General features: G+C 41.0%; 1 pseudogene; it reads right to left on the reverse strand.

Annotated features, from left to right (window-relative positions):
* Positions 1-1,369: 1,369 nt before the first annotated feature.
* LOC121323077 lies at positions 1,370-7,909 on the reverse strand (annotated as a pseudogene).
* Between the last annotated feature and the right edge of the window lie 5,473 nt (positions 7,910-13,382).

Consider the following 13,382-nt stretch of genomic DNA (forward strand, 5'->3'; position numbering starts at 1 on the left):
GATGACTCGTCATCTTTGCTGTGGGCCCTGCCCCTGTTTGTCCAACAAACCCCTCTCCTCCTCGGACAGCATGCTCTCCCCCTCCTTCTCCTGGTCCAGGGTCAGCCGAAGGCCCCATCTTGGTCAGCAAATCCAACCAGAGGATGCAGCCATCCTGGATCTCAACCAGCCACAATTCGTGCCAGATGATGCTGTGGCTCCAGAGCTGTATCTCCAGGCACTGCTGTCCCAGCATGGGAGCAACCTGCCCGGTGACGGTGCGGAGGTGCACCACGGGAGCATCCTGCCCGGTGACGGTGCGGAGGTGCACCTCAGGAGTTACCTGCCTGGTGACTGCAGAGGTGCACCAGGGGAGCATCCTGCCCGGTGACTGTGCAGAGGTGCACCACGGGAGCATCCTGCCTGGTGACTGTGCGGAGGTGCACTATGGGAGCGGCCTGCCCGGTGACGGTGTGGAGGTGCACCACAGGAATGACCTGCCCAGTGACAGTGTGGAGGTGCACCATGGGAGCGGCCTGCCCGGTGACAGTGTGGAGGTGCACCACAGGAATGACCTGCCCGGTGACAGTGTGGAGGTGCACCATGGGAGCGACCTGCCCGTTGACAGTGCGGAGGTGCACCATGGGAGCTACCTGCCCGGTGACTGTGCGAAGAGCACCACGGGATTATAATAATAAATTCGTCATTTTGTGCAATAGTTATTGTATTTTTTGTAATATTCATTTTACTAAGTTAATTAAATATCTATCATTTCAATATGCAAGGGCTTCTATGTGCATATACCTACCAGGCTGCATCTGGTTAGAGACTTGGTTGACACTTATGTCATTATTGATCTTTACATGAGGCAAGTTTGGGAAATTCAGAGATAATGTTTGTTGTTAGGTTTTTAAAATGCAGCAAGCATAACTTTAAAATAATTCAGCCTGCAGCTGTGTGCAGCAAAGGGAGCTTACAGCTTCAGGTGGGATCCTAACACCTGCTGCACAGGGAGTGAACCTACAGTGTGGTGGCAGGAGAAACGGGCTTTACCCGATTCAAAGGGAAATTAAAGACTGGAAATCTAGAAGAAAAATGGTTAGGTAATGTTTTAATGCCTTGGTTATTACCTTAACTTTAGATAGATATTGAAATAAACAATGTCATAAACAATGTGGTATCATCATTGTATTAGATTTAGTGTATTGACATTACTCAAAACCCAGGCAGCTCAACAGACAACACACACTGAACACGCGCCCAATATCCCCCTCAATCCCAACATCTTCAAACGGATTTATGCAATTTGTGTGCATTTTTGTGGATGTGAATGGATATTTCAGGAGGGCAGATCATGGATCGGATAAAGTTAAAGTCTTGTGGAGGCGGAGTCAGTGCGCAGTGGCCAGCAGGGTCACAAGCTTATTAGTATGATTATACATTCCTATTGTTTATCCTGAACGTACTGGCTAGTCTCCTTTTATAACTACCTTCCCAGGGCAGATTCTGAGGGGGGTAGAACAGCCAGTACAGAAATATGGAAACATTCTCCCAGTAAATTTCTCTTTAAAAGTGTAGATAAGTCTCATATCACTGGTGTCAAAGAATACCAACTCCCCCCTTGTACAGTCCAGCTGAACCCTGATCTTCTGGGGTTTCTTCTTCAGAGTGAGTTGTGTATCACATGTCGCTGGTAAGGCACATGACCAGTACTGATCCCCATTCCTCAGGACTATGGCCCAGTACCGCGCCCCTGGGTTTGCACTGATATCCCCTTTCCTCTTGCTGGACTCTTTTGTCACACCCACATCCTATTTAGTTTTGTTCCCCACCTCAAAGTCCCATCAGTGTTTCCCAGAGGCAAATCCCTCAGAACCCAACACATCAATGCAGTGATCAAAGCGCTCTGGGTTGTCAGGAAGTTGCTGCCACTTGTCGCTGTGTCTCACACTTTTCAGATCCTCACACAGTATGAGCCATGGTGATGCTGTGTTGGGATCCAGAGCCACTAGAACTTAGAGAGGAAACTGGAGACAGGATTAGAAATGAGAACATCTACCTACCTAACTTGGAGGCAGGGTTGTGTATTCAATTTAGCATTATAATTAGGCTTCCTACTATTCGATTTTTGTCAAATTGACGATTAATGTCAACGTTTATTTTAGAAAGAATTTACCGTTTTATTTCAATGTTTATTTTTTAATTCAAGCAGAGAATGGGTGAAATCAACCTTTATGCTTTAAAGAAAACCAGACTTTTTTATGCCATTGAAAAACATCTCATTTAGCCAGAGGCACTGCATAAGGGGGGCACACCTGGTCACGTGCCCCCCCCCCCAGATTTCTGCTAGTCAGTGGCTTAGCCACTGTGTTACAGGAAAAAAAAAAAAAGTGCTGCAAACTTTTTTTTTTTTTGGTGGCCTCAATACGTTTCAATCAGTACCGCTTTCAATTAGTATACACATGATCCACCACTCACTACTGACCAATGACATGCTTGCTGTCTGCCAAAGCACGTATTTCAAATTTCTGTTTGTGATTGGCCTATTTACTGTCATTCATGAGAGGTTCAACCTTGAACTCTTCTTATTGGACAATGCACACAGCTTTTACACTTTAGAGTACAAACGGACGTGCACCATGACGAACACTGAGTGAGAGACGTGAAATATGGCCTGACAACGGTAGGGGAAAGGAAACAATGTAAAAAAAATGCTATTTGTTTTGGTCTAAACAGCAGAAAACTGTTGATGAACCATCTGATGACAACAAGCTAGCAGCTACCACCAGCAGTCCTGCGCCATTCAAATTAAATTAGTCAGGATTTGTGAGATGAAATAAAATGGTTTGCTTTACTTTGAACACAAAATGTTAGTTAACAAAAATGAACAACCACAAGTACGAATGAAATGATATATAGTTATTTTTATTTATTATCATAATGTGAAATTGAAATCTGATGCACATGTTAAAAGTTCAAGTAATTTGCTTTGTATTTATTAATCAGAAGTGTTCTAAACTGAATATTTTTTTTAACTATTTTGTACAACGGTGTATTTGGTCCAATGTTAAAAAAAAGATTATTCTTTTTTTTTTTTTTTTAAATAAAATGTCAACGCACAAACATGAAATCAGGTTGCCAATTGCACCACTGTGATTACTCACCTTAAAGTTACCATTTTCATCCTCTCCCGAAATAAAATCCCGGCTACGCCACTGCTGCCAGGGTTTATTATTTAAAAATTAAAAATATATATTTTTATGTTTTTCATAAGTGGGTAGAGAATATGTAAGTGCACAGTTTATTTCAAACTTTAATAACATAACCAAAGAGTGCCAGTCAGCGAAAATATGTGCTAAAACCAACTCCAGTTTTTCAAGCAACGAGTTGTCTTTGCATTTAGCAAAAGCCCTTCATCATATTCAACATGCAACAAAATGACAGTTACCAACATTGTAATTGAAATAACGTTTAGTCACAGAGCGGAGCTATATCTTGTAAGATAAAGATCCTACACAAATTAAAAAATGGTCTCAAATAAACCCTAGAAAACGCAGCATATAAAAGTGCATTGCACAAACTTTTATAGCATAAATATGAATAAAAATAATATGCACAGAACAAAACATTAAATAGTTGACCAGAACTAATTCTGAGACTGAGCTCCACCCCTCTCCTGCTTCAGAACAACTGGACTCAGAGTCACTGGAAGGCAAGGCAGATGGGCCCACTTCATCCTGCCATGGAGACTTCAGACGTCGGTCAGGGTATTGTGCACAATATTCATTAAGCGTTTTTCTCTTGCGCCCCATTTTCAAACAATAACTGTCACCGTATACCTGAAGCAAAAGCTTATGTACAACTTAACCCACTAATTTCAAAGTAGGCGCATTGAATGACAGGCACTGTAGCTGGCAAATGAAAGCTCGGTGCAGGTCTTGATGATTGACAGTCATTTAAACAAATGAGCACATTCTACCGCTGCTTCAGTCACCGAGATCTGTCAGAACAGGGTGAAACTACAATACTAATGGACCACTGAGATGACTGGCAGCAACCCCCACTGCCGTTTATCGTATATACATTTATTTCAGTCAAACTCATATTTTTGGGGGAATTCGACATTTAACAAGCTTTATGATTAATATTGAAAAGTAGCAAGCATAATTATAATGCACTGTTCTGTAGGGTCACAATTTTTTTTTCTTTTCTTTTTCCTTTTTTTTTTTTCTTCTTTCTTTTTTTTTTCTTTTTCTTTTTCTTTCTTTTTTTTTTATGCCTAAATAATGTGGTTTTCAAAAGGTATTTTTCGTTGTGACTGTGGGGTCTCGGTGGGGGGGCTCCAATGTACATTCTTGGATGACACGGCCTTGATTCGTATGGGTTATTACGTTCATGCTCCGGGTGTCCTGTGTTAACTTACAAGTCTCTATCAAGTCTCCTGTTAATTGTTATGCTAACAACCCAGCAAAAACTGACGTACAACAGTAGTTTAACCTTGTCTCGCGAGTCTCTTTTGCTCAGTGAAGATGTTACCTGTAAGTGGGTGGTAAATGACGGCCCCATTTTGCATGTACCCCATATTGATGTGTAAATGGTAAGAGGAGGAGACAAATGAGGACTCCGCTGACCGTCAATGGGGGGGTAAAAGGTAAATACAATATATTCATCCCGAAGTAACGGGGAGCTGTCAAGCAACCCATACTGCCGTTTTAATGGGGGTCGTATTGTTCGGTAAAGTCAGTGGAATACAATATAACTTTTTTAAAATCTTGTCGTATTAATAGAAACCAACCTGACGTGTATCAAAAGATAATGTGCCCGTAAAAGACGGTGTATGCAAAATGAAGTGCAGAGATGTTCAGAGACAATTAATCACACCGATTGTTGTGTCAAAGGTTTACTGCAGTGGTCATCAAACAACAGAGCGCTCCAGAGAATAACAGTCACTTCATCAATAACTATTGTATTCTGCCGGGGTAAAGCGCGTACATGGGTTATATATGTTTCACATAAAATTCCTCACTCCTATCAGGATTTACACGCAGCACACAATTCTTTTGTCCTTACCCCCTAAACTTGTCTCCTCCCTCAGTTTAACCAATGGATAGCAACTGTAGGGCTTGATTGCCCCCTCGCTTGCGTTTGTTATGTTCATTTCAGAAACATTTCAGAAACAGTTAATACTAGATTTTTAGCAAGCATTTCATGGTTGAGCACACATTCCACTTCTCCTTCTATCCTCCCTCTGCCCCCGGACATCTGACCCAACCTAATGGTGTACTGGAACATTCTATCCTTCCTCCCTGCTTTCACAAGTTCCTCATTAAACATTGCAAAACTGCACCCAATGATTGTTGGTTGATCCTGTTATCCTGTTTGGTTCCTTCAGTTCCAAATACTATTATTAAATGTCAATTATAACTTGACATTGGCTAAGAAGGTGTGCAGTATATAAATGCTGAACTAATATCTGACTGGATGATTTGAGAAGAACTCTGGTCAGAGTTCTATCACAGAGCTCTAGAATAGAACACTGTGACACTGCTCAGCACTAAGGGAGCATTCCAAGACAATAGGCTGGACTCTAGAAGTCTGTGTTCTACTGCTGTAGTTTCTTTACAAGGCATTTTAATGCAGACCAACATGAGATCAGATTAATATTATCTCTCTGATTGATATAACTGTATTTGCTACAGGTTGGTTGTAGATAGATGTAATCCCCAGCATCTTCTCCCAGACTTTGTATTTCAGAGAGCCCAGGTGCTCGGCTACATCTATCAGCGCTCCTGAAGCCCACTCTGGATCCTGCAGTGTGCACTCGGCTCCGCAATAATATTCAAGAGTTAGCGCTTCTCTATGTTTGCAATCAATACAACAGAAAATGGGAAGGTAGGCCAGATCTTACATACCTTCTCTTTGTGTCTTTGTAGTTCTGAAACAAACAAGGAAAACAACTCAATGAATGACTACCAAACAGCAGCAACTTCCTCTAGTCCGCAGTGTTTCACATTGTTTTACCATCAGGACACTGCAGGTAGTGCTGGGCTGGCTGGCTGGCTGCTGTTATGATTTGAGATCAATGCTGTTTGTTTCTATACAGAGATAAAACTTTGATTTGATTTGCAGTATCGTGCAGTACCTGCGTATGCCAAGGGTTGCTGTCTATTCTGTGGGCTTTCTTTCAGCCTGGTCTGTGTGTGTACTGTCTAGACTGTGGGCTTTCTTTCAGCCTGGTCTGTGTGTGTACTGTCTAGACTGTGGGCTTTCTGTCAGTCTGGTCTGTGTGTGCTGTCTAGACTGTGGACTTTCTTTCAGCCTGGTCAGTCAGTGTGCTGTCTAGACTGTGGGCTTTCTGTCAGTCTGGTCTGTGTGTGCTGTCTAGACTGTGGGCTTTCTTTCAGCCTGGTCAGTCAGTGTGCTGTCTAGACTGTGGTCTTACTTTCAGCCTGGTCTGTCAGTGTGCTGTCTAGACTGGGGGCTTTCTTTCAGCCTGGTCTGTCAGTGTACTAGTCTGTGTGCATTCACAATAAGAACATGCCATACACAGTTTAACAATGACTACCTGCAGGAATAAGGCTTCTTCAGCTTTCATCTCCTGTTCTATCACTCTGATTGTGTCTGAAAGGGATGAAATTTGTCTTGTAATATTTTCAATCTTCTCTTTCATGACTCTTCCCTTTTGTTTCTCTTCCCTCCTCCACTGCAGCTATCCTGGCCTTCTCTTTATCTCGTAGAAACTGGTGAAGTTTCTCAAACTCCTCCTTTATCTGCCTTGCTGTTTGCTGGGCTTGTTTCTATGCAAGAACACTTTAGAGTTAGTTTCGGTGTCCAGTGAAAATATATGCTGTGCATTGTTTAAATCAATAATCTAGTTATCTTACCTTGATGTGCTCTGCTGTTTCATCACATTCTTCTTTAAGCTTATTAAAGGATTTCAACTTGTCCTGCAAGGGCTTTAGCGCAGTCTTGAGTTCTCCCCTATATTACTGATATTATGAATGTAGAGTCCAAGGTGTTTTACAAATAATACAAATAAAGACAATTCACTTTGTAAATAGCAGAATAAAACTGTTTTTATTTAATATACTGATATAAGTTAGCTGAAAATAGATAGAAAAATAGCCATTTGATTGTCTAATGGCCCTTTCATGAGTTATCATCTTTGAACAAGTTCTGAATCTTTTAACTGTTTTTTGTATACTGAAGGAATTGTATTCAGATCCATCTCATTTGGCCTCTAAGGTTGTCTGTATTTGTGGTTTATTTGCATACATATTGCAGTGGGAGTCTCCAGTATAAAACTGCAATGCACTGAGCTTCAGGCACCCGCTACCATGTTGACCTGCCATCGTTATTGTTTGTTTGCCTGGGAGTTACTTTACTGTACATTCCTCTAATGTTAGATGACTTCAGCGTGGAAGTACTGATTTTAAAAAAAATGCAGTTGATATAAAATAAAACATGATATGTGTTCTTTGATTTAAAATAATGATATATATGATAGTAAGAAATACTGTGAACAGCACCATAACCAGGCCTACTTTTACTGCTTTAGTTTTTCATCATACAGACTGCAGAGCACTCATTCTGTGAAGAATGTCTCCACAATATTCCTGAGAGCGAAATTGACTTTAGGATTCTGTATTGAAGATCTTCTTCAGGATCTGACACTCCCAAGTTCCCTTCTCTTTCCAGTACCCATACAGGCATGCTTACAGAAGCTGTGGTTACAATGTGGAGTTACATGAGCCTTGAGAATGTCATAGCTCACAACACAGGAAAGCTCTTGTTCCAGATGAGAAGGGTTTGCTGCCATTCCTGTACAAAATCACTCCCTGTCTTGCTCTCTCTGTATGGCTTCTTTCTTATCAGTCATCGAAGAACTTCAACCTACTTTCACTTTCACTCTTCTTTGCTATTACCTCATGATACATGCAAATTCTATATTTTTATACAATCCAAACATTCATTGTTATTATAAACGTGTATTTCTCAGCTTTCTTTCAGCTGTGTCTGCACTCTAAATGAAAGCTAGCCCTGTATAAAAAAGCACACTTAACTTCCTTGTCCATGTGTGCTTCTACACACTGTATGAGTGTTGTACCATATTGTAACACAGTCAAAGGACGATTCCATGTTGTTTAAATTATTGAGAACAGACATTTTTGCTGCTTACTATTAAAATGTGTTTGCGTGTGTATGTGTGTGTGCGTACCATATATATATATATATATATATAAGATGACAACATATTTAAACAAAAATTACCGTCTCCAATGCAAAACCTGTTTTCATTTCTCCAAAAAAATACAAATAGCCTCTTGTAATTTTGGATGAATCTCTACAGAGAACCTTGCCTAAGTTCTAAGATTCACACATATGTAGAAAGGCTCAAAAAGATAAATGCTAACTTAGCTGTCCTTACAAAGCTGTCCATCACCAAATGTTCCTGTCAGGACACTGCACTCTGATTGGTTATCATATTATTGTTAATAAAATCATGAATAATCCCCTCCCAACACCGAAACCCTGAACCTAGGGTCAGTATCCTATAATGAAGCCATTACACATCTAAAGTAGTTCATGTTTGGCAGTGAAGTTTTTTGGTTACTTTAAAAAAGAAAGTGACTGGAGGTGATGACTTCCTCAGTTGTCCTGACAGGAACATTTTGTGGTACCTTTGTAGACATTGCGCTAACTTATTTCCCAGCTAAGTTATTTCCTGTGACACCGGCTTTGGTGGGCTCCTTTAGAGTTTTCAGGTTCATGGTGGAACAGACAAAATAATTCCAGTTTTAATCCAGAAATTTCAAAATCACATTCCCACGAGCGCGACAAGAAAGGTTGTGTCTCTTGAATGTGTGAGAATGCTTCAGTATTTATTCAGGTTTAGATACAGAATTGAAACGTTTAGTTACAGAACACAAACTAGAATTCACTTTAGCTGTTCAGCGCCTTTGTGCAGAAGAAAGATTGGCAGCCTGATTGGACTGCCTGCAGTTTGAGAGCGACAGGACTAGTGTAGCTTGTCTCTGCTCTTGAAGCAAACCGTGCAGACGGACTCTTAGAATAGTGCACAATCATTTTGTAGTTTGCCATGCTCCCCCTACTACTGGATATCAGCAAAGCTTTTCTAAATAACTAAATAACCTGGTCCGAGGCTTGTCTGTGCCCGGCCCTCTGATGCAGTTCCAGGTATCTGCTTCTCAATGCCACTTGCAGCAGGTGTTACCTCCAGACTCCATTTACCCACCTACATGAGTTCTCACATCACTATTCTTTGTGCATGTGGCCAGGTTAAACTGGCACTCAGTTCACCAACTGAACCTGACCACCATTCTGCACATGGATCTGCCCACTCCCTTCCTTTTTGGTCAGACTTTTCAACACATTTTTCACATTTTCCTGCCCCATTGGAGGGGAAAATTGTTTAAACCCACTTAAATTTGCAATATTTACACCAGAATATTTAAGTGCAGGATCTTCTCCCTGTCACAGCTGTAAAACAGAAGAGGTCAGCTTTGTAGAATACAGACCCAGCTCTTGTTTTTTGTTTGAATATTCAAAGTGGATTAGTTTGAAAAGATATTGTGCAAGAAGGGATGTGGTGGAAGCAAGCTAATGTGTTAAGTGTTGAGTAACATGTTTTTTTTAAATGTTATTGCCATCTGTTGCTGTACACTGCTCAGAGCTGCTTGTGGGTTTTGCTGTTTGTGATACATTCAGGGTGAGAATGCTGGGCAGGGGATTGCTGTCAGTATTACAAGGATTGGGCAGGTGAGGCTGGGTGGCACAGTTGCTCTGTCTTTATTGGAATCTTAACAGTGTTACAGTTTCAGTGGGCTGAGCTCAAGCCTTTGAGGTCAACATTCTGAAAACACTGGAAATGCACCATTTTCTGAAATTCTCTTGCTCAGCAAAGCATGTTGCAAAGATTAGTGATTTTCTCAGTGTACTGATTGCACTATATTACACAATTTTTGTTCCTGGGTAGTAAGTGTTATTTCCTAATTGCTTATGCCTCAAAAGTATAGAAAATGGCTATTATTCCCCACAAACTTTGCTTTTGTGACAGTGATATTTTGAAATTTACCTATTTCCAATAAGAAAATAACATATGAATCCAAATTAACATGTATTTATACTAAAGTAATACAAAAATGACTACAAAAGATTTAGAAGTGAGTAGTTTTTCGAGATTTACGATTATACTGTAAATCACTTTCACGAATCAGCCCCCAAATGCAGTCTCCCATCATGTTCTCGTTATACTGTCCTTGGTAGCGGCGTTCAAAGTCCAGTATATCCTGGTGGAAGCGCTCGCCCTGCTCCTCCGAGTACGCTCCCATGTTCTCCTTGAATTTATCAAGATGAGCATCAAGGATATGGACTTTGAGGGACATCCTACAGACCATTGTGCTGTAGTTCTTCACCAGAGTCTCAACCAGCTCCACATAGTTTTCGGCCTTGTGATTGCCCAGGAAGCCCCAAACCACTGCGACAAACTGTTCCAAGCCGCTTTCTCCTTACTAGTGAGCTTCTTGGGGAATTCATTGCACTCCAGGATCTTCTTTATCTGTGGTCCGATGAAGACACTGGCTTTGACCTTTGCCTCAGACAGCTTAGGGAAGAAGTCTTGAAGGTACTTGAAGGCTGCCGACTCCTTATCTAGAGCTCTGACAAATTGTTTCATAAGGCCCAATTTGATGTGCAGTGGTGGCATCAGCACCTTTCGGGGGTCCACCAGTGGCTCCCATTTGACGTTGTTCCTCCCCACAGAGAACTTGGTCCGCTGTGGCCAGTCCCGCCTGTGGTAGTGCGCCTTGGTGTCCCTGCTGTCCCAAAGGCAAAGATAGCAGGGAAACTTGGTAAAACCTCCTTGGAGACTGTGACGGAGAGCGAATGAATCCAAATCAACAATCTCCCTCTCGACCGGTGAGGGCACTGTACAACAGGAGCTGCGGGCTTCCTACTGAATGGTTGGGCAGTTCATCTCAGGGACAGTCGGGAGCCGGCCATTCAGGAAGAGGGCGGCGTTACGGTACCTGGAGTCATCGCCCTAGTACGGTGAGCGAAGTTTCAGTCATGAATTGGAGGAGACGTGATTGAACTAGCTATCGGAGGGGGTGGGGCTTAGAGTACTTTAGGGGGACGTGATGCCGTAATCGTCTTCTTTGTTGTGGTTAATGGGAGGAGACAAGGACGGAACCTTGAATGAAGTGTGGGTTCATTGAGAAGTGTTGTGTTTGTTTTGCCAGACGGCTGATACGAAGCTGGAGCTGCAGCGAGAAGCCCAGATCTGAACGCACACGAGCACCAGCAATCAGAGCACCGCACCTGCACCAGAGCACCCAGTTTGGAGACGTGTTTTCTGTGGTTATTATTTCGGGACTGCAACCCCTTTGTTTTGTAGCTGGTAATACCCATTGCTGGGTAGAGCCAGCTTTATTATTTGAAACCCGGTTTAAAGGGCATTAAAAGAAACCTGACCGGTAAACTTTGTGTGTGTCCTTTGTTGGAGCACCTCAAATCACCTCTACACCGGAGCACTACAAACCACTTTGCCACAGAGACCCATCAGGAATGCCACCATTTTGAAGTCTCCTATGACCTCCCAGAAAAATGCAGATATGTATCCACTTAGGTAGCTGGAACTAAACTGAACTGGTGGGCTTAAGGCCCCTGTATTTATACTACTATTTATATTACTGGAAAGTTCTAGAAAGTTTTAGAAGTTACTCCAAGTTTACTCAGCACTGAATCTATCTGGAATGTTCTGGAAAATAGGTAAATTTCAAAATATCACTGTCCTGGTCACAAAAGCAAAGTTTGTGGGGAATAATAGCCATTTTCTATACCTTTGAGGCATAAGCAATTAGGAAATAATACTTACTACCCAGGAACCAAAAAAAAAAAAAAAAAAAAACGTGTTACACAGTGTTGTTAATCTGGATCTAGGTCTAAACTTTGATATATGCTTTATTTAATGTTAATTTTGCATAATGAACCACACTGCACTTCCTACCAGCAGTGGAACAGAAGCGGCAAGGAGGACACAGTACAATCCCAAACCGGTCACACTGACAAGAGAAGAAATTACAACAAAAGAGGCAGCAATAATTCAGCAATTCATTTATATCAGGGTTATGAATCTCCAACACAAGCATCTGATTTGAAATCCTGTGAAATCTAGATAGAGTTTGTTAAACTGAGGGGAGATTTTTCAAAAGCTCGTTTAGTTTTTTTACTGAGTCCTGCTTACTAATGAGCACTGAGTACAGTTTAAGAATGCCCTCAATTGTTAATCTATGTGAAATGCTTTTAAAAAAATTAAATGCTTTTTAAAAAAGTATCAAAATACAAACAAGGTTTTTCATGCGTGTTTCTTTCTAGTACATTTCAACTGTTAAGAAGGCTGGCAGGATCATTTTAATAGGTATTTCCCTATAAAATATTTTCAGTATAACAAACAAAAAACGCTTTCAAAGAAGACTTACAGTAAAACAGATACTTCATAACAAAAGCAATTATATGTATCTAATGCAAGACTGTTGACAAAGAAAAATACAGACACGTGCGTCTAAAGATGCTTCAGATCTTCATTAGTAAATGTAATGTCATTAATACTGCTTACAGTAACAAAGCCTTACTAACCCTTAGACAAGTTTACCATGGCCATTTTACACCTTCTCCGTGGTTGTTGTACTATGCATTTACCATTGTTAACCCTGGTTTGCCATATCTCTTACAATGTATAAGGTTTGTAAATGATGGACATTGACGAAATGTTTTTGGTTTCTTTTTAATCACTCGATCATTCACCCTTGCCCGTGACAAACTTGAGTGACTATGATTGAAGCCTATACACTTAATCACCTATTAGTGAGACAGTTGCTTGGACACTGGATATGGAGTGATTTCAGGTGTTGAATTGCAAGCTTGAATAAAAGCAATAAAGAAAATCACAGAAAAAAAAAACAAAAAACAAGAGTCTGTCAAGAGAGCAGCGCCTTTGTGCAATCGGCATGTTGGAGGCTGGACTAGGGCAGCGTACTGTGACTTGCTGTCTTGGGTGCTCACAGCCAGCAATTTCAAACCTGTCAAGACGGTGTAACCAGATACTCTCTGTCAATGACACGCCATGAATTGGGAGACCAAGAGTCACAACACCTGCCCAAGATCGACAGATCATTTTGCAGCATCTTCATGATGTCAATTGGTAATAAGCACAATAAAAAGTTACTGCACCTGCTCTAAAACAGAGTTTGTCATTTTTTGATCACATCTAGTGAATTTTATCCAAATATAAGTGTTAAGTTTCTATTGATGCTGAAATACAAGTGATACGTTTCTTTTGATGCTCAGTATATATAATATATATATAATATATATATATATAT

Source organism: Polyodon spathula, chromosome 11 (assembly GCF_017654505.1).
Source record: "Polyodon spathula isolate WHYD16114869_AA chromosome 11, ASM1765450v1, whole genome shotgun sequence".
Lineage (NCBI taxonomy): Eukaryota > Metazoa > Chordata > Actinopteri > Acipenseriformes > Polyodontidae > Polyodon > Polyodon spathula.